Below are 22,237 nucleotides of genomic sequence, written 5' to 3'. Positions count from 1 at the left end.
CTGGGAAGTGGAGAGAATAGCAAGTCAAGATAAAGATTAGCAACACCTTGGCCAAGGGATGGGGGATGTGGGGACATTGCTGTTTAGGGATTTATGGTAGTTAGAACTACAACAGGCCTGTTTGGTGGGAGCTAGAGCCACTGAGATGAGAAAGCTTCTGGAGGTACAACCTGAGGAAGAAAGGGAGAAATACTCTGATTTTTCTTTCCTTCCATCATGGAATCTCCCACCAGTGCCTCCTGTCAGCTGAGACCTAGCAGGAAGCCAGCTGTTCTGAGAGCCTGGGAAACACAAATGCAGGGAAGAGGGGTGAATGACTTTGAGTGCAAACAGGTCTAAACTGGTTCATACAACCGCAAAGAGCCTGGTGAACTTTGCAGACCACCAGAACCAACCATGGCATCTTTGAGCAAACATCCCAAGAGTTCTGCAGTACAGCTGGTACTGTTCACCACAGAACATCATCTTTCCTTTTGCCTTGGAACTCGAGGCTTAAAATAATTTTAAAATGACCTTAAAAAAGAAAGAGAAGAACCAGTTTTTTTTGTTTTTTTGGTTTTTTTTTTTTTTCATTTCGCCTTAGAAGTATCAAGCTTCATGTGGTGAGTGCCTCATGACATGATAGAGAGTTTTGTGTCTCTGTGCAGACAGCAAAGTTCGTTGGAAATCACGTCAATGTGCACAGCACATATAGTTAATTTTACTGGATCTGTGGTATTGTCAGGCTTCAGCTCATTTTGGTGGCAGTGATCTTGCTTCTTGCTTCTCTCAGATATAACCTCTCCATGGGTCCTGCCCCTCTGGAATCAGGCTGAAAGGAGAAGGTTGTTGGGGAGCTAGAGAACCTGCTGTGATGGATTTTATTTTTCCTTATAGTGTGATTTTAAGAACATAGACAAAGGAAATTAATTTGTTTGTTTTCTATTTGAACTGCCTGACGGGTCCCCAAACTCATGGGGATAAAAGTGATAGATTTTTAAGTGTCTTCTTTAAGAGGGTTCTTAATAGATGCTTAATTATTTTTGCCCCACTTTTGATTATGTGCACTAATGGAGATGTGGAGGGCACAAATCAATAAAATCCCTTGATAATCCAAAAAAATCTCAATGTTGTCGTTAGTTTTGACCTCCTCCCCCACCAGACCTTTTACCAGAGCTACTAAAAAGTGCCTCTGCACCCCTGGGTTCTCAGTATATTCAACTTGTTGACAGGCTGACTGATAAAATTGTCTGATTTGAGTTTTATCTCTTTTTCCTGCTCCTGCCCACTCTCTGGGGGAGGTGCTAATGAGCAGCACAAGAACAAAACCACAGGAAAAAGAGACCTGCAGAAAAGCCCGGGTAACACACAAAATGATTAAATAGCTCCCGTATCCCTGAAACTTTACTATATAATGTCAGCTTTGTGGGATTTTTTTTTCTCTTTTCCTAAAATAAATTGAAATAACTCAAATGGGCTACATCTATGGAGCCTGCATGGACCCTTTGAAGCTTTGAATAGCTCTTGTATGGTATTCATTTTTCTGGGGAAAGATTTTTAATTATTAATCTTTTTATAAATGGCATTGATGTTACTCCTCACGCTGGTAAAATGCCCAGACGTTTTCTTAAACAACTTCAAGGCAACTGAGAATTGGGGTGTTTGTCTTAATCCCCTTAGGGATGGCTGTAAACAAGAAAGAACTTGAGGACCAGTTTCAATTGTTTTTCTTGTTTTGTTTTGTATTTGTCAGACAAGTTTATCCACTATCCAAAGTGGACTCACGGATACCATAGAAAAAGACCAGAACACAGCTGGCTGCATCGCCATCCTAGTGTTCCTGCCCACCCTGCCCTTTATCCCCCATGGTGTAGGGATCTGGCAGAACTGACAATGAGCAGAGCATACGTTGCCACAAATGTCAGATCTCTTAAAAGTCCTAACTTACGTTAGTCTCTAAGACCTGCAGTAACACCGCTGTTTGGGTCCAGTACCTGCTAAAGATAATCACATCTTCCAATTTTGCCAAAATACACCACTAAATGAATGGAGTGCCTGATAAAGTGTGCAAAGGTGAAATGCAGTGAAACGTTCTCATAAGGACGAATGTATTGGCATCTGATTAGATCCCTGCAAGGGAGCCAGCAACCTCTCCCTTTGGGCTTTATTCTCCATGGAGGAATGAACTTCCCTCCTCCTGAAGGAAAGAAGCAGTGCCTTTTCTGGTTTTCCTTTCTGCGTTTCCTTCAGTCATTTTTATTTCAATTTGCCAGATATCATTTGAAAGCAGTTTCATAAACATTGAAGTGGCTATGAAATTCAGGGTTTGTATCTGGCAGGTGGCTCATAAAACCTAAGGAACCACCTGGTTTTGAAGAATTGGGATGATGTGTCAAGGTTCAATCAGGGAAGCAAACCATCTTGAGTGATTTAGAACAAGGGATTTATTATAGGGTTCAGGTGTTACACAATTGTGGGAGCTGATAGGTTGGTCCTTGTAGCCTCTTGCTTCAGAATCCAGTGGTGGAACTGAAGTTGCCATTGGTCAGTAAGACCAGCAGTTGGGTAAAAAAAGCTTGAAATGGACAAGAGTGAGAATGAACTAGAAACTCATGAGAATAACTGAATCTGTGAGCAGAAATTGGTCAGAGACAGATAGGGATTCCACTTCCAATCTCAAAGAGACTGGATGACTGGATAGAGAAGATGGTGCCCTTCACCAAGGAACTGTGCATGCACTTGACCAAAGACTGAGGTTGAAGGAGCAGATCCAGCAGAAGCTGGATGAACTATGGGTCTAAGTGCTGCTGCACATCACCTGGGTGAGTCAGCAGATCCCTGACAATGTATATGAGCTGTCAGTGTGCCTGTACCCAATGAGATGAACCAACCCTCAGAGCGTTTAAAAAAAAAAAAAAAAGGCTGCACTTCACTTCTGCCTTCTAAATATTGCACAAAATGTCACTTGTGGGCAATGCTAATTCGAAACTATGCAGGGAATGGGATGCTGGAAGGCAACCAGAGTTCTTGCTTAGTTAAGGTGACATAGCACAAAGTCACTCAATGGCATGACTCAAAAGGGAACGTCTCTGGGCACACAGATAGGTAATGGAGACCTCACACTTTGGAGAAAGGCACCTTTCCAGGAACCTAATTTCTTGGTAAATAGCAAGGTGTCACTGTTTAGTGACAGCAGTTTGCAAATTTCAAAGTTGCATTTTTCTGTTTGAGACTGTTACTACATTTAATTTATTGATCTTTGTAGGCCCTGGTACTTTTACATGGAAAATTACTCTCTCTACAAATGCTGAAGTACCTGACAATCTCAGAGAAAAATTTTACTAAATGGAATATGTCTTCAATTTTTTTCTCACATTGAAGTGTGTATATATTTCGGCTAAAATATTTACACAGATATTATCTATTGCTTTAATTCAAGGAAACTTTTGTGATAAAAAATTTGTAAGGTAAAACTCATCAAATTATTTATCTATTTGTAATTCTTTTGAATGTTTTGCCAAATTAAGATGCCTCAAAATTATAGGCTTTCTCAATTTCATTTTATGCCACTAAAAACATAAACTTATATGATTTTTAAAGAATATCTCTATCAAAATATGCTTTTAACAGTTTGAGATATTCTAAAGCATATTTATAGAATTTCAAAGTAAAATGTTGCACATTATTTGTGCTCTTATCATTTAATATGTTTAAATTCCCTTCTTGCTTTTTTGGGGGTAAATTTAATGTGTTCTTATATACAAATTTTGTTTCCAGTAATTGTCATTCACTGAATTCTTCATGCTGTAGAAATTTAGAGGGCCCATTTATTTTCAAAATTAATACCATTGCATAAAAAATAGGTTGATTTTTTTTTTTTTTTGCAATTTGAAAGCAGTCACTGTTTATTAATTGATCAGATTACAAAAATAATCATGGTAGATACCTTAGTTCATTCTTGTAAATAAGCCTTTGATCTGGTCTTCCCTGTTGTCAGCATCTCCACCTTCTACAAAATGCGTGTTTTTTCCTTCATTCCACCTTGTGGAAAAGATAATTTGAAGGGCTACAGGAAGTTGTCTGCTTCTTTGAAATGTTTTCCAACAGTATAGATCTCATGAATCATGTCCTCCATGCAGATGATGCCATATTTACCAAGAGATCAAACAATCAACGTGTCTGACAAAACAATTCGCTTTTGTCAATTTTGCCATAACCACGCTTGTAGATCATTTCATTTACTGACTTCAGGTTTGGGTACCCCCATGCAATGTTCAGCTCCACAATTCTCAGCATGTTAATTGCAGCCTTGTTGAGCTTCACAAAGATGCCACTGAAGATCTGACAGAGGTGAAGAAGCTGCAACACCTTTCAAACCTTTGGGCTCATACCATTGATACCTCTGATCCTGATGACAAATGCTAATTTGGGTTCTGTGGGTACTTAGAAGTTGCCGGCTTTTCTTGCCATCCTAGCCATTTGAATCTCTGTCCTGTACGTCTGCCTGTATTCCTTGTGATAGTGCTTAGCTTTTCATAGATAAGCCTCCTCCTTGCCTTTCGAAGCACCTTTTGGGCAAACTTCTTTCTCAGACGCTTGACCTTAAGCTCTGTGAAATTCTTTCACTTTTTCTTAAGGGTTTCTGGCCCAGCAGGAACCTTCTTTTCTTCTCTTCTGCACTCTTCATGGTTTCAGCTGGGAAAGAGGCCAAATAGGTTGATTTTTTTTTTTAGTAGTATTCAAAGTACTTCATTTATTTATTTATCTATTTTTGTCCATGCCTAGTGGCCTGAAGGATCTTAGTTCCCCAACCAGGGACTGAGCCCCCTGCAGTGGAAGGGTGGAGTCTTAACCACTGAAACAGGCTGATTTTTAAGGTAGTTCTTCAAAGTTCAAATCTAAAACCCAATTGATTAAAAAAAAAAACAAAAATGGTGAGCAGCAAAGAAAGAAAAATCATACAGCCATGGTCAAGTCTTTTTAAAAAGTTAACTTTACATCAGCTCAGTCAAAAAAACTTTGTACTTCATGTATTTTGAGTATATAAAATGTAAATTTTAACATCCATTTCAACTGAAGTCTCATATGAGTGAAATTAAAGAGTCATTTGATCTAAATGAAAAGTCATGGTTGATAGAATGGTATGCAATTGAACCTTCTATAGCTTTACAAATTAAATTTATTCTTTTGGTATAGCATTCTTTGAATAGCTACTAACTTTTAAAGTAGAATACAATACTTCTTTAGCAGATTTGTGTTTTTTGCTTTTCTTGTGTCATTGATATCCCCTTCCATAAGTATATGGTAAATGTGAACATATATGTCATACAAGTTATAAGTACTTATCAGCTTTTTTTAAGAAGTAGAAATTCAGAACTCAAGTTTTCTTTAAATATGTATCTTTTGTGGTTTTGAGCTCACTGCTGGCTAAAGAGTTTATTACAAAATAAAAAAGTATTGTCAAATATTTATGTAAATAAATATGTAGTTATAGATTCTCACCGTATACTGAAGGAGAAAACCCAATAGTAAAAGCACACAGACTACTCTTATAGGATCCATGACAGAACTGCTATAATTTTCCACTTTTCTTGCTGCCCTCACTACCTTTGTACATCTTACAGGCATGGACTATGCCAAATAAGAACCCAACAAAGGCAGTAGTGACAAATACTTCTCTCACCACCACCATAAACCAGAGGAGTTAGATCTTCCTAAGTGCTTATTTTGTCAGTGAATACCCTGCAAGTTGTCCTTGAAAGAGAGGAATGAATTGCCCCTGGAAAGGATCTAGGAAAGAGATATGGGCTAACAGTGGTCATCTTTCAGATTTAGCCATGTGCTAATGTGAGAATTCTATTACTACATGTGCATTTCATCCACAGCTAAACAATACCATGGCAGAAGCTGGAAGTACAAAGTGCAGATCTACTAGATCCATCTTGGATTATTTTTTAATGCAGTTGTGACTAATGATACTTCATTAATAAGAGAAAAATCTAAGACAAGTGCTAAAACAAATGGGACACCAGGATGACAGTAGTAACCTAGTATTGTCCTGGGCAGAGCAGAATATATGGTCACTCTACTCAAAGGCAAAATTTGTTTGTCTGTTTATTTTATTGCTAATTTAAAGAACTTGATGTAGATTTTCTCAATTCTGATCTTCCTTGGTTGGTAAGGAGACCATTCCAACGGAACACTAGGCTGCAATGAAACCGCAAGTAAATGTTGAAATTGTGACTCAGTCTTCTTTGCCATTTTTAGGAGAGTGGATCCCATTTGGTTTGGTATTATCAAACTTGAGATTATTCTGAATATTGCTTAGTCTAGAAAGCTGCACATTATTTTTTACACTGACCTAATTGGTAGAGATGGTTATTAAATGGAAATAGTTTCATTCAGAGTTAGAATAATTTCTAAAATTATAGTGTTTGCAGCAAATAAAAAACATATCAGATCTTGAAAACTCCAGCTAAGGTTTACATTTTTAACAAATCAGTAGGCATTTGAAACAGAAAAATGACTTTATTCTGCTAGCTTATTTTACAAATTGTTATCCACTCAAAATGGGCCCAGTTCTCTCTAGTGCATCAAGCCAAAATGTGTATCTTTAACCCTTTAGGCCTCCTATGAGGAATGGTTTTTCTCTTGCAACTTAGCCTAAGTGATTGCTGCTTACAGGAACATGTTTTGGATTAAAAAATCTTGTTTGGCTTTATTTTGAACATAATGTCCCATTTACATTTTCTTATTGTATCCTGTCACTGGTTATTTCAGAAACTTTCCTTGAGGAGTTTGGAGTAGCTTTTTTCCACTCTGAACATCATTGGTTTATGTGTATGAGCTGCTGTAAAGTGCAGTGATTGCTTAAAAACACTATAGTTACTTAAAAAAGATGACTTTGATTGTGTGTTTTTTATTCCCATCACAATAACATTTTGCAGGTGATTATTAAATTAGAGATTTTCTTTGTTTTTCTAACAAAAAAAAAGCCTCTTTTTTATGTCAGCACCAATTATGAGTGGTAATTTTTCACATTTTACAAAAGATTTTTCTGTCCTACCTCCACGCCCCTCCCCCAGATAAAGAAGGGCTTTGACATTCTATGACAGGGAGGGTTTTTTGCATACACAGTGCTTTTGACTTTTCTTTTAAAAAAATCTGTTGACTCTGTTGAAATGTGACAGGACAATATTTAACCTGAATAGAGGCATGTTGACTCCTCTTATTAAAACTGACAGTTAAGGACGTTTCTCTCTTTATTCCTTCTGATACACGCAGACAAGTCTTCACTGCTAACTAGTATACAAAATCAAAAACAAAAAAATACAGAGCGAAGAGATGACTACCTTATAAACAATATATGAATGACAATCGCAAGTTTAATCTAGCAAAGAAACCTTTTTTTATCCTTTAAGAAAATTAAAGCCCTTTCAAATTAGCTTGATATATGAAGACAGACTGACATCATTAATTTTCAAGTATTCACTCTTCTTCCTTAGCTGCCTTTCCTCTCAGAGATAGGCAATGTTCTGCTAAACCCTGGACAGGACCACAGCGACACCTGTGGAGAATCCAGGCCTCCATTGAGTCTTGTGTAGAGCTTGCAGCTTTGTGTCTTGTTTCTTGGAATTCCTCTGCCTGTTTTGCTCTCATGGGACAAAAATGGTGGCCATGGAGGTTTGTCCCTGAGCTCCCTACTACCTGATGCTTGGTTTCTCTGGCTGGAAATACCAAGCTTTCAAGTTCTTTCTGTTTTGTTGGACCAATAAAGAGACTCATTAGCATGAATGAGGCTTAAATTCCTTTGAGTTGTATATGGAGTGGGCCTCTTGGGAAGAGAAGAATTGGGAAACAGATGCCAACTTTCAGAGAGAGGCGGAAACCATATGGAATTTGGATGTCTTTGGGTACTTGCCCACTCTCCTTAACTTCCAGGAGTCAAATCTCTTAAAAGGAACTGTTGGCTTTCTTATGTGTCATGCACTGGATATTTATGTGACATAAATAAACCATCCACTGAGACTCACACTTTTTTTTTGGTAAGAGGAAGGGCATTACACAATTAATGCCAATCATTTTTGTTGCAATATAATTTGAGCTGTAGCAAAATCATGAGTGGAACTGTTTGCTATAGTGCCAAAGTTACCTCTTATTCTCATTTCCTTACTGAGCATTCTCTCCTCTGAGTTTATCACCAGAGAAGCGTCCTTTCAGTGGTCATCAAGGTTTTCAACATTTTTTTGTGAAGAATCAGAAAAATAGCAATTTGTTCCATGGCAGCCTTTTATCTTAACCATGCAGAAGAATCAGTCTTCTGTGCATTGATACCAATCTGTCCAGTTTAGTCTCTAGAAATTATCCTATTTCTATTTCTCTGATTATGCTGAAAGGGGCCAGGTGAGACACTTGGTCAAGGCAGCCTGTAGATTATACTGTAGAAGCAATTCTAGGTTTTTTTTCTTTCTTGAGTAGAAGGACTCAACAGAGGCTATGGTAACAAAGGTAACTACCCTTAGATCTTCAGGTCTAACACTGTCAAAAAATTTTTAAATTTGTGTGTACATTTCAGTTCCTATCCTTCGTGTTTGCCAAGATTGTGCCAAGTCTTTCATGGTGTATTAGTTGGGGTTACCCCCAAACAGAAGACGGTCCGAGGTGTGCTGAGAGGGAGTGGGGAGGGGAAGGCAGCCTATGAAGGATCTGATAAAGTAGGTTAATACTGTGGGCAACTGGAGCTTCTTCCTATTGGGGATCATCAGAGGCTATGTAGACCATCCTTCATAATCAGACTTTTGAGGGACAAGAAGGCTTTTTATCCATAACTTCTATCTCTTGTTAGTTGAAGGTCATTCCTGGGCATCAATTTCTTAGCACTTCAGGCCTCTCTTCTGTCCTGAACCCACTATCTTGGCTAGAGAGAACAGGAAGCTATGTGTATGGGAATTTTTTGCTGATTACCTCTGGGATGGCCTGAGGGGATCTAGGGAAGGCACAAGTAGCTTCTGGTACATATGGTTTATGTGTTTTAGAGAATTAAAAACAGTTATAGCTCTGTTCCTTTTAGCCTTAAGGAAAGTATGTATGTGTGTGTGAGGATGGGTACCACTTACCACTGTGATCCTCAAGCAGAGACACAGGCCTCTTGTTACACACAAAGTAAAAACTGTCATGAGCAGGAGGAAGGGGCTGCAGAGTCCCAGATCCTCTGCTTGGCTATTTGAGCTCTAACTGAATGTAGGAGGCAAAAAGAAGAGACTCATTACTTAGACAACACAATTGCCAAATAAATCACAAGAGTTATCATGTATAAGATTGAGTGGTGGGCCATGACAAGTTTTATTTTATCTTTATTTCAGCTGCCATTAGCTATAGGGTGGTGCTATCCTGTAGAACTTGCTGTTTCCATGCTGCTACTGAGAAATGGCTAATGTGACTGCATTAGTTTGCTAGGGCTGCCATAACAAAATACCACAGACTGGGTGGCTTACACAACAGAAATTTATTTTTGCTCAGTTCTGAAGGCTGTAAGTCTGAGATCAAGGTGTTGGTAATGTTGATTTCATTCCAAGACCTCTCTCCTTGACTTGTAAATAGCTGATTTTTTGCTATGTGTCCTCATAGGGTCTTTTCGGTGTGCACATGCATCCCTGGTATATCTCTGTGTGTGTTAATTTCCTCTTCTTATAAGGACACCAGTTAGATTGAATTAAGACCACCCTAAAGACCTCATTTTAACTTAATTACCTCTTTCAAGATCTCATCTCCAAATATAGTCACATTCTCAGATTTTGAGGGTTAGCATTTAAAACATTATTTTGGGGGGGACACAATTCTGTCCATAATAGTGACTGAAGAGCTAATTTCTAACTTTATCTAATTTTAATTAATTTAAATTTGAATAGCTACATGCGGCTAGTGGCTAATATTGGGTAGTGCAGCTCTAGAAGATTTACTTATTAGCTCTTCTACTATGAATCCAGAAAAGTCTGTAGGAATGGGATTCTTCCTTGACCATCAAGGGGATGGTTCAACTGGAACACCAGACACTGAGTTGTGTCCTAAGGATTTTACACATTAGAGATTTCCATGATTCTTTGATAAACAGTGAAATCCAAGCCTGGAAGAGACAGAAAACTAGATCCCAAGGTTGAAGATCAAAAGTAGCCAGAGTCAGGGGCTGAAACCTAGAAACTGAATGGGAACATAAGAAAATCTGGAATAAAATGCAGAGGGTCCTGGACACTTGCTATAATTCTGATTATAACTTGTCTCATCTTATTCTTGACTTGCCATGGTTCTTGACAACAGTCTCTAAATTATATTCATCCTGTTTTGGGTAAATACTGGGTTAATTTAAGATTCAATCCTCCTTACAGGGAAGGTTGTTTCTCTCTTTCTGAACCATCTAATCTGATATACCTCTTTTGTCTCAGTAGCCTTTAGGCACTGGGAAGAATTAAGTCTTCTCAATGGCAGCCAACAGGAGAGGGTCCTTGGTATGGGTGCTATCCTTAGGTCTCCTCTACAGCAAGGGTGGCCTGGGTGGGTGCCTCACATTCAGTGCTTGTGCCTACTGAAGTTCAGTTGGATCTAGCTGGTCTGCATTGGCCTCACCATTGCTTCTGGTTCCCTCCATGTGTGGTGTCTTGTGGTCTACCAGTTCCCTCACTAATTACTTGTCCTCCCCTTTCAAGGCATCTGGTCTTCCTTTATTCCCTGATACTGGCACAGGCTCTGAGATCTAGGGTGCCGCCTCAAGTACCAGCATCCTCAACAGGGAGTGATTTTGCGCCTTTGATAGAGGACATTGGCAATGTCTGTAGATATTTTTGGTTGTCCCACTGGGGCAGTGGGCATGCCTACTGGTAGGCAATCCATGCTCTTGTAGGTAGAGGCCAAGAATGCTGTTAAACATCCTATAATGCATAGGACAGGCTTCACAACAAAGAAGTATTTGGCCCGAATTGCTGAGGTTGAAAAGTTCCTTCTAGTCCATCTTTTAAACTTATTTATTTATTTAAAAATTTTTTTTAAAATTTTTATTGGAGTATAGTTGATTTACAATGTTGTGTTAGTTTCAGGTGTACAGTAAAGTGAATCAGTTATACATATACATATATCTACTCTTTTTAAGATTCTTTTCCCATATAGGTCATTACAGAGTATTAGTCCATCTTTTTAAATGCCTCCCTCAACGATTTCTAAACAATGCTTTGGCAGTAACACTATGTGAAGCTTTCTATCACCCTTTATTCCTAATTTTTCTCTGGAGTTTTGACCCCAAAAGGGAATTCAGGGTACTTGTATCGATCCGTTACTCACTTTCTCTTTATCATCTCCTACATTTACTCTCCTCTGTGGCTAATTGATTTGGGTGCCCCAGGCTTAGCCCCATCAAGGGATGCTTTTACCTATCTACCTTTCCCTTGAAACAATAACACACATTTATTTAATGGATGGTGAGAGTAATCCACTTAAGGGGAAAAAAATAAATAGTTTAATATTTTCAAAATATCATCCCCTTTATGCTATGGCTAATGGGGCTACTGCAGAGTATTGGTGAGCATATGGTACAAGGATGTGGCAGGCGCAGAGAGGTACGGTGTCTGAGTGGGTGTCCTATTCTGTAACCTGAATCACTCATGGTTTGAAGGGGGAGCTCGGTTTTATTCTCAACACCACTGCCCATCCCTTCTTCTAAGTAGCTTAAATCATGTTCTGACCTTGTTCCTAAGAGCTGCTGGTTTGAAAGAATTAGAGAAGGGAATAAAGGGAGGGGCTAAAGTAGCTCCTCTGTGCTTTTCCATTCCCGTCTCTTACTCTGCGCTCCACCCCATTCCCTGATCCCCCAGCCTCAACATGCACCTCAACATGCAGGAAGGTAGCAACACTGAGAAATGGTGCTGATAGGTGGCGATTCTGGCTTCCTTGAGGCTCCCTATTGCCACCTTGGCCCCTGTCCCACTGAGGACCGAAGTCAGCTTCAAACTTAGCCCCTCCAGGGCCACGCTGGGTTCTTCCTTTGTGATGTAGGAGAGCTGTTAGCCTGCAAGCCTGAGCACAAGTCTCCTTTGCTGCCGCCTCTAGGAAACAGAACCCTAGTGGCTGGGGGTTGGCAAAGCACAGAGCATTTGAAATCAGCCTGGGCCAAAAATGCAGGTCTAGTTTTCTTTTTATATATAAAAGCTTTAAAAAAAATCTTTAAATTTGTTCTTCAAGAAGAAATAAACCTTTATTAGACCCTATGTATTGCTGTAAATTTGATTGACCAGATGTTTGTCAGATTTAATACACGCTGTTTAAAAAGTTGCTTTCTACATCTTGACTGAGGCCCTTTCTGGTGAGGAAGGTGCCGGTTTATAGGAAACAATGAAATCATTTTTTACACCTTACAGATGCTCTAATCCCATTACAGACTGAGGTGTTTAAAATTCTTGGTGTTTTCTTGCTTCATTTTTATGGTATGAATGATTCTGAAGGAGAAAACCAAGGCAAGAAAATATTTAAATAAGGCATCCCCTCAGGGGATGGTGGGGGCAGGGGTGGAGGGAGGAATACAAGGAATGTTTGAGGGTTATTTTTTGTATTTGATTTGCTTTCCAGCCATGGCTACTGGCTACAGCTGAAAGGCCACTGCTGCAACTTTGATCAGTGATGCCAGGCTCTTGGACCACAATCCAAGAAGTTGCTATGCAGAAGGATTGGGGCTAGTTTTTCTCCAGTCCTACTAAACAGATTGTGGGTTCCATAATCCCCTAATGCTCTCTCCTGAAAATAGGCCATTAGTGTGTTTCCTAAAAGGGTAGCAGATTCAAATGCCCACAAGGACCAGTCAGATACCAGAAGTGGCCAAAGTGAGCCAGACAGTTCTCTGCAGCAAACTGGGGGACTCCAAGCCCATCAAAGAAACAGTGAGTCCTCAATTACAGCATCTTGGTGCCCCACGGAACTGTGAGCCCAGTAAAGGGATGTTTATGAGAAATTTCCCAACTTTAAGTAAACAAAATTCATCTACAGGGTATACTCTGCCTGAGGACAATAGGTTTGCAAATCTTGTTCTGATAAAATGTTTATAAATAGAAATGCACCATTTAGAGATAATTAGTCCCCACATTTAAATTGTTAGCACTAGTAAAAGTGTTCTTAAGCTTTGGAAGCTGACACAGGAGTTGTCAGCCTTTTATTTTGCTATGTGAGTGTGTTAAGCAGACACAGTTACTATTCACTATCGCCAACGTTTCAGAAAAAGAAAGAATATTAATCCCCACCCCCACCCGCCAAAAGAGTAGGGAGGAAAACACTTCAGACTTAACAGTAGTCTTTCAGATGAATAATTTTATTTTTATGAAAAAAATTATCAAATTATCCATTCTTTTCTAATTTTCTAGTGAACACTTCATCACAGACCAGTGGTGATCTACAGACCATTGCCAAAGCTATCCCACCTGTTCATACTAGTATCTCACCTATTTAACTATTTATACCACTAGGGTATTCGTGGGTTTTATCCAATGACCAATTAGGTCTATAATTATTTGAGTCACATAAAGGAGAAATATGCTTTTTTTATTACAAACAAAAAGAAGAAAATTAGTATTGGCTCACTTCTACTTCTGTGGGATGACCACTGTAAAAATTTTGGTGTATACCTTTCTCATATTTTTTCTAATTGTGTATTTGTTTGGAATCCTACTGTGTGTTGTGTCATAATCTATGTTTTCACTTCAATAATACATTGTGAACATTTTTCTTTACTCACTAATCAGCAACATTTTTAATGGCTTAGTAGCATCATGTTTTGTGACATAATTTAATGTTTATGGTTGTATATTCATATTATGTCTCACTTTGAATTTTCCGTAGAGCACTTGAAATGAATATCTTTGTAGCTATAGAATCTACCTTCTGAATATCTTATTTTGCTTGTTTTCCTTTTTGTACTTCCCTGGATCTCTAGTAAACTTCTTATACATAAGCATAAGTTCATTTCATCTGTATTCCCAGTCTAAACCATTTGTGAACTGTCCAGGGAATCAACAGTGGAAGATGATTTTGTGGCTAGTTGGGGCTGTGTTCCTCATAGTGGGTGCTATTAGATAATCAGTGTGAAGTAACACTGAGCCACTTTGGTAAAACGAATGACTAGTTCTGGTCTCATCAGTGGAAGGGAGACCAATTTAACCATGTTATCTGGCTTCAGCGTTTAGCTTTACAGCCACATAGGTGTCAGACAGCCATGTGAGTATCCATGAGTTTGATACTGAGACAGTTGGAAATTCAGGAACGATTCAAATGTTCTGCTTAGCAAGAGACGAGAAATGCCAACCTCTCTTAATATCTGGTTGCATATCTTCTCGTATTTTGAACAGATTCAAAAACATTTAAAAATATATCTTTTCCAGAGAGATATAGACTCTCTTTGCTTTAGATCCAGTTTGCACAGAAATGTTGCACATCTTCCTTGTGAGTCATTCTTATTCAGGTTATTGGAGACAATTTCATTAAATGTGTCATGGTTTGTATCACCATTTAGAATCTGCTTTCCACATGGCTCAACTTTACAATTTAGTTCTTCCTTAGAAAAAATATACTTTTCTGGAGATTTGGGCATATCTAATGTTCATGCTATTGTATTTCATGGTGTACTGTGCCTACTGCACTTTGAACTAACTTCTCTGCATGGGAGATGAGAGAAAAGAACTTGTGCATTTGAAAGAAGTTTAATTTTGCTGCCTCCAAATCGGACCCAAGTGTGAGAGGATTTCTTGATTCATAAAGTCAAGGTTAGTTTTAGGAAAATGGTGTTGGTGTCCCAGATAGCTTGAAATTGAATTCGGACAGTTGGAACTTGTTTAATTCACTCTACATTTTTCCTAAGTCCAGTGAGCAGTACTCCAAAGCCCTATCAACCAAGTGAGTATGACATCATCGTCCTTGGTTTCTTTGAATCATTGTCTCCGAGCAGAATGTGAATATTGCTTTGTGAATATTACTTGTTTATTGTCTGTGGTTAAATTAGCATGTAAGTTCCATGAGGGCAGAGATCTTGTTCATTTATTAACAGCTATAGGCTCAGTACCTATTTGAGCCCTAAGCATATGGGAAGTGCTTACTAGCTATTGAATGAGTGACTAAATGAACTAACCATCAAAACTGGGTAATTTACTAGTGGCATTGTTCAAGGCCAGCTAATAGTAAATACCCTTGGCCCACGCACATTTTCCAGAATCAAGATATTGTTTTCTTAGAGATTGGGTCTATGGCAGGAGAACCAAAGAGCATCTCCTTGCATGCATCTTCAGGACTACTGAAGAAATAAAGCCCTACTATCACAAAGAGATAACCCTTTTTTATATTCTATGTGTAGTCTCTTACAGTTTTTTCAATGCATAGATATAGTCTTATAGACATCACAGAATTGTGCAGATATAACTAGTGTATTTTCCTATGTCATTAGATGCTACTTTAAAAGCATGATTTTAAATGGCTATGTGACATTTTATCATGTGAATGGACCAAACCTTATGTCACCATTTAACATCTAACCACCAAAATGGACATTTAGATTACATATTATTTTTCTCTTTTAAATAATATTGTGCTAAGAATCTTCATACTTAACTTCTATACATAATACTCTGATGTTTAGGATTAATTCCCAAACGCTGAAATTTGTGTTTAAAGAGTATGAATATTTTTAAAAGTGTTATAAATACGGTCAGATTGTTACCCAGAGAGGCTGCACCAATTTACACCCATGTAAACCATGTCTGCAGTTCTTTTCCACACTAGAAGCTGTCATTAAAAAGTGAAACTAACAAAATTTTGTCCATGTGTTAATAGAAAATGTTATCTTATTTTCTACTTCACTGATTATTAGTATTTACTGGTCCATTACATTTTTTCTTTGTGAATCTTATTTTCATGTTCTTGCCCATTATTCTATGGGTTATTCATCCATTTTGCAGATATTTATTACGCAGCTACTACATACTGGGCACTGTTTTAGTCATTGGGGAAACAGCAATGAAAGAAACAGCAGATGTCTATTGTAAGAATTAAATGAAATCATGTCTGTAACACCCTTAATACAGTAGGTTCTGCCTCATACAAGACTGTAGTAGGTTATCATCCAGTCATTCTTGTAGTTGTATGTGTCTCTGAGCCAGGAGCATGAGCTACTCTTTTGGGAGCAGGATGTTTCTGCAATTTGCCTATATTGAGTTGGCTGGCAATGACATAGGCGTTCATGGACATGACTGTGAACCTCAAATAAATGTATTTCTTTAAAGCCAAACTAAATGTAACCAGATTCACATAATGTCGATGGCCACTTGGGTGCCACCTGATGTGAGAGGTGGTGTCAAAAAGTCAACTTGAAAAGAGACAGTACCCTTAACTGACTGCCTTGCGTATCTTATGTTTGCAAATTTTGCAAAACCCTACGAGTCTTTGCTATGGTCTCTTCCAGGACCTCATAGTTAACCTTCTTCTGGGTTGGATTGATACCAAGGGCCTGAATAGCGTTACTTAGACCCCATGTTCTGGTGGGATTCTTGAAATACAATTTAAAAATGAAAGTTCAAAATCACGAAGATTCTCGTTTCTCCTTCTTGCTACACAGGCTTTTTGAATCTGGTGCACACTGTCATGTTGTAGTTGAGTATATGGCGTTGAGAGTGACAAAGAATCAGGCAACCGCAATTAGAATTACAAGTTTTATGGGACCAATCCCATTCCTTGACCTGATTTCGATGTGTTTTCCATATGGTCTGATATAGAAGGGCTGGGTTTTGTTTTTAAAAATGATTCAGTTCATGGTCCAGCCACAGAAGGCCAGTGTCCAAGTGGATCCCAGGTCTGCCTCTTTCAGCTGTATCTCAGTCCCTCTCTACTTCTCTGTTTGCAAATGTTCCTGTCAAATAGGAGCTGTGAGAAAGGAAGGGAGGGACCTGTGGGCTTTTAAGGATCATTTCTTGTAGTTGGAGGGTGGAGAGGTTGGGGCTGCAGGGAGTGGAGGAAGGATACCCTGTTAGGTGTTGAATTTATATCAGAATAAGTGTGTCCTTTCAAGAAAGCACCACGTGGAGTAGAACGTCACCAAATCCTCTCCTTTTCCCAAGAGCAAACTGGCCACTTTGCGTTCCGCAGTTTGATGGCTGTTGAGCTGCTCAGGTCTGAGCCAGGGGCTGGCAGGCTTTATGCAAAGTGCTGTGTAATTGTGCAGTTTTCTGTGGTCCGTCTTTGGAACAACGTCTCATAAAAATCTTAAGCAGATATCACTTTTCATGGCTAATGAATTGAGGATCTGGGAATGAGATCCAGAGCCAATCCTTGGATTAAATCTTCTGAGCCTCAAACAAGGCTGTGTTTAGGAATTTGGGGGAGGGGAGAGCCTATACCCTCAGATGAAGGAAGATAAGCTCTGACTTCCCTCGCTGAGCCTGGAGACCTGCTTGAAGAGGGTACCAGTGACCAATCAAGGCAGATCATGAATATCAAAAGGCTCGTTTGAGCGTCAGTAACACATTGAGTGTGGTTCCCCCTCTGTTGGTTTTCCATGTGATTTCTAAGAGGCTCTTTCTCATTTTAAAAAATATTTCAAGTAAGATGCATTTACATTCACATGCTGATCAGTAACCAAATGGTGGAGGCCTCTAGTGAACAGTGGGGGAGGTGGGGTAGAGGTGGGGGGATCAGGAAACCTCTGGCACAAAGGAACCAAGTAGAGTGGGAACTGGTGATCTCTGGTAGAAGTGGGTGGTCTGTTGAGAAGGGCATTTTAAGGCGAATTCCATCCCATAATGCGCACACATAGATAAAGAAGTAAATAAATCCATGTCTCCTTTCCCTTTATTCGACACTAAAGACAATGTCTGCAGGTGTTTTAGGCCCCCTGAGGAGGATGACAGGGATCTGGAGCCCGGGTATAACTACATTAAAAATATTTCAAATAGGTTCCCAACTAGATCTCCTTGTCTTTCATCTATTTTTCTTTCTGGTATTACAAATTTCCTTTCTCTCCTTTTATTTTTCTGCCAGTCTACGGTGCTTGCACTCATTTCCAACGAAGGACATGAACATTCTTTCATATGGCAAGGTGAAAATAATTTTATTTTCATCACTTCCCTCACCTCCCCCAACCCCGAGCTTGTGATGGATTTACTTGAAAAAAAATAATGACGGGGCTTCACAAACTGGCCTGACAGTTGTGATGCGGAGAGCGAGCTGGCTGAGTAGGGACGGTGAGGCATCTCTGTACCTATTATGGCAAAAATCGATAATGCTTTCTGTAAATTGCTCCTCCCAAAGGAGCCGAACAAATGCAGGAGACAGGGGAAGCCATCATTCTGTGTGAAGGCTCTGCACACTTGGACCAGTGCAATTATGAACAGGAGGGCGGTTTGGTCTGCCTGTGTGTGTGTGTTCAGAGTAAGAATTCTGGGGGAGGGGGGAGCTTACTCATCGTAAAAATTTGTCTGCTTCTTTTCTTGGAAAGGTGCATCCTTCTATCTGCCCTTCCAATGTGGGAAACCTTGGAGTCGAGTTACCCCAGTAAACCCTTTGGAAGTTGCAATAGATGGATTAAGGAGAAAAGCCAGCCTATTTAATTGTTGATTTCCTGGCTTGAGGACTTATTGTTCTGATGTTTTTCTGGAAACTCTTCTGTAAGGACTTTGGGAATTCCATACTGGATCTATGACTGTAAACAATCTTGTATGTGTGGGCTGTTTTGAAAATTTCTTCACTTTACAAATGTCTTATTTTAGTGATCTTTGAAAAGATAATATATCACAAGTTCCTTTAGGGACTATTTTTTTTCTGTAAGATTATGATTCCCTCCATCCCACCCCACCCTACTCCTGAAATGCAGAAGGGAATGGGAGTCATTTCCATAATGATGATTCTTGTGGGCCACTGCTAAATTAACTTTATTTCCTAGCAGGAGGACCCTAAAAATTAATTAGATATGCCATGAGACAGGTGATATTAAAAATAACAAAATATCAATAAAATAATTTTTCAATTGATGTGTTGAGTTGGGGAAGTGGAGTACCTAGAATGCAAAGATTGTTATTTAATAACTAACATCGAGAGGAAATAAGTTCTGTTGGAAAGACCACTAAATTTAGAGCCCAGAAGTCCTAGGTTTAAAGAACAGCTATGCTTCTTAGTAACTTGACCCATAGTGCATTTGAGCCCTGGTGTCTTCATCTTTAAAATGGGGAAGGCGATACCTCCTTATGCTCTGTTTCAGGTTGTGAGAAAGTTGTATGAAAATCCATTGCCAGCATTGAAGTCATATGAGAATGTACATTATTATCAGCTTAAAGAAGATAAACAAGCTTGGCTAAGGTGTCCTTGAAGGAAAAGATCCCACTATCTGTCCGTGGCCATACAGTGCTGGCATGCTTAATCTCATTTGGTCTTGGATCCTATTCATTAAAGTCAGTTTCCTATAGAACATGAGACTATAGGAAACCTAGGTTTCAGCCCATGTTGAAATTGACAACGTATATGAGAGGAAAATAAAAGTTGGAGATTCTAATAGTTGGAATTTTATCTGACAAATGACCTGATGAGACCACATTTCCTGTGGCATCCAGTTTAAGTCAAGCAGGTAGATTGGGAGTTGACGCTCTATCCTTAAATAAGAGGTAGTTGTCATTTTGGCGGGGAGGGAAGCCACAGAGAAAAGAAGGCACTATTCGAAGGCAAGGAAAGATTCTGGCAGAGAGAGAGAGAGAGAGACCTGGATTTTATCTGAGAAGATGAGACTGGCAGAGTTTTCGATGGTTTTGTTAAGTTGTTTTGTTTAAATTAGTGGTGAGAGGACTAACAGGTTGGTGTGTGAGAGGAGCCCATGGGAGTCCCCGAGTAAGAAAGTAAAAAGCAGGAAAGGGCAGATGGTAAGACAAGGGGAAAAAAGGAGACTACAGTAGTACCAAAATTTTAGAAATAGGGGAAGTAGACACATTGTAAATATCCAAAATAATCACAATCATCATGACGGAAGGAAATCACCCAATAATGGTTGAAAACATATTCCAGTTGATGGAGCAGTTGGGGAGAGAAGGTTAACACGTGTTGAAATGAGTTAGGCAGATATCTCCATGTGATAAAGAGTTTGAATGCACAGGCAGAAAGTGGGGTCATCCAGAGGGTACATGAATGGGTGGACACTTGGGGACGTAATTTGAGAAACAGAGTCACAAACACTCTGGGAAGAAGTAGAGCTAATGAAATCCTACCAGGTTGGTAGAACTCAAGATCTAGCCCATGTCTAGGACATGAGCTGAGAGTTAGGCACCACCTAACCCATCATCGGCTAGACATGAAGCCGTATCCTTTCAAAGGAAATGTCTGATGTCTGCCCCCTGCTGGAAGCAGCTGCCTTGACTCCCAAAGGTGAGGGAGAGAGAGCAGAAAAAGAATTTTTGACCTATTAAAGTCAATAATCCCAGGATCCTAATGGATCCGAGTGCATCTGAATAGCATATTAAAATTACCAAAATTGTCTTTTAAAACCTACTGATGTGGGTCACCCAAGCAGCGTGCTCCCAGCTGTTAATAATTAATACTGAGCATCCTGGGGAGGAATCACTATGGATAATTGTAGCCGGTAAGTGTGAGTCTGGCAGCCCAGTGTGCTGCGGGTCGGAAAAGGGCAGTGAGGAAGGAGTCATACGTCAAGCCGGTGCCAGCGGCCAGGTATCGGTGGTCTGCTTCCTTTGGCTGTACTTATTCTTCTGATGGGAAAGCCTTCTAAACAAGGCTGTGAATTGGTTTTCATGCTCGCATTGACAGATTGGGAAAGCAGTTTGTTCTACCAAATTTAACAATGATATATCATTATCACAACTTTGGGGGAAATCTATAAAATCAATAAGTTTGTAGCCTGAACAGGATTTGTATCGCTTGCTTGCTGTGCTGGTGTCAAAGCGTGAGCATATGGATTGAGTCACAGCCTGAGATCAATGGAATTTGTGGACAGTGAGCTCAATAACAAGCCCTTCTGAAAAGAAATAGATGTAAAAAGCAAATTTACTAGAGTATAAAAAAAAAAACTAATATCTTTTCCGCGCCTGGCTGTAAAGTGCTGTTTGGCTGCCTTTGGCTGCGAGGACTTTGAAAGCTGTCTAGGGTATGTGCCTGCAATGCTGAATGCTCCGGCGCTAGCTTCATGCATTGCATGTACAGTTGGGTGCTTCTATTTGCAGGGTTTGTACTAGGAAACTCGCCAAGAATAGGAGGAGGGGGAGAAATAGCCCTTTATGTTGTAAACTGAATAAAGAATAAAAACAGTCAGTGTGTCTGCTGGGGAAAGACCACGGTGGCTTTATTTACTTTGTGCTGGTAGGACTTGCTAATGGAGAAAAATAAAAAGGCATAATTAAATAGTTTAATGAATTCGCAGCTCTTTTGTTTGAGTGGGACGGGAATGCATGTTCCAGAGAGGCCTCACAAAGAGCTTGGCTGGCAGTGAGTTAAAAGTAGGAAATCAGTTCTTTGAAGGCATTTTTATACTTCATTATCCCAGCATGTAAAATGACTTGTACTAAACGATTGAGGATTTTATTTTTCACTCTCTCTCTTTCTCTCCTTTTTCCTAAACAAAAGAGAGCATGGGGCGTCTGGTGTCTAATTCCCCTCCGGGTCCTGGAGCCGGGAGATCAGCCAGGCCGATCACCAGGCTGGTGGAACAGTCCCTGCCCAGGAGTGGAGTCCAGGGCTCTGAACCACCGTGGAGCCTGGGGAGCGGCCAGCCAGCCATCCACGTCTGCTATGCACGAGCCCCTCGAGCTGGCATCAGTGGCCCCTAATCTCCCCATCGTGGGGGAAAAGCTCCTGCCTACTGCTGGGCTCTGAATGGGGGTGTCGTTTATGTTGTGTTTTTTCTTAGGAGCTGAGATCACTTCTTCCCTCCTAGGGTGAAAACAAAGGGAAAAAACTCCTGGGGAGATAAAGTTTGGGGAACACTGACTCTGATTCTCAGCCCTGACCTGGTTTCCTTCTCTTCCACGAGAAGGGTGTGCTTGGGGGGGTGGGGGGAGGGGCGGAAGGGCAGGGGAGGTCAGGGCCTTCAGGGAAGCCAACTGGCCACCAGCATCCAGCTGTTCCCCACTGGCCACCAGATTCTTATTTTCAAATTGGGCAGCTGGGTGCTGAGAGGCTGGTGAGAAGTAGGCGTGTTTCCTATCTTCAAGAGGCAAATGGGGTTTGTGCTACCTACCCAGACAGGTAGAAGATT

The 22,237-nt window shown here is 39.9% G+C and overlaps 1 pseudogene; it reads right to left on the bottom strand.

Moving 5' to 3' along the window:
* Positions 1-3,926: 3,926 nt before the first annotated feature.
* Positions 3,927-20,779, bottom strand: LOC130838030 (60S ribosomal protein L7-like; annotated as a pseudogene).
* Between the last annotated feature and the right edge of the window lie 1,458 nt (positions 20,780-22,237).

Source organism: Hippopotamus amphibius, chromosome 16 (assembly GCF_030028045.1).
Source record: "Hippopotamus amphibius kiboko isolate mHipAmp2 chromosome 16, mHipAmp2.hap2, whole genome shotgun sequence".
Lineage (NCBI taxonomy): Eukaryota > Metazoa > Chordata > Mammalia > Artiodactyla > Hippopotamidae > Hippopotamus > Hippopotamus amphibius.
Note: the sequence above shows the minus strand (reverse complement) of the source record. Positions and strands in the feature narration are given on the sequence as shown.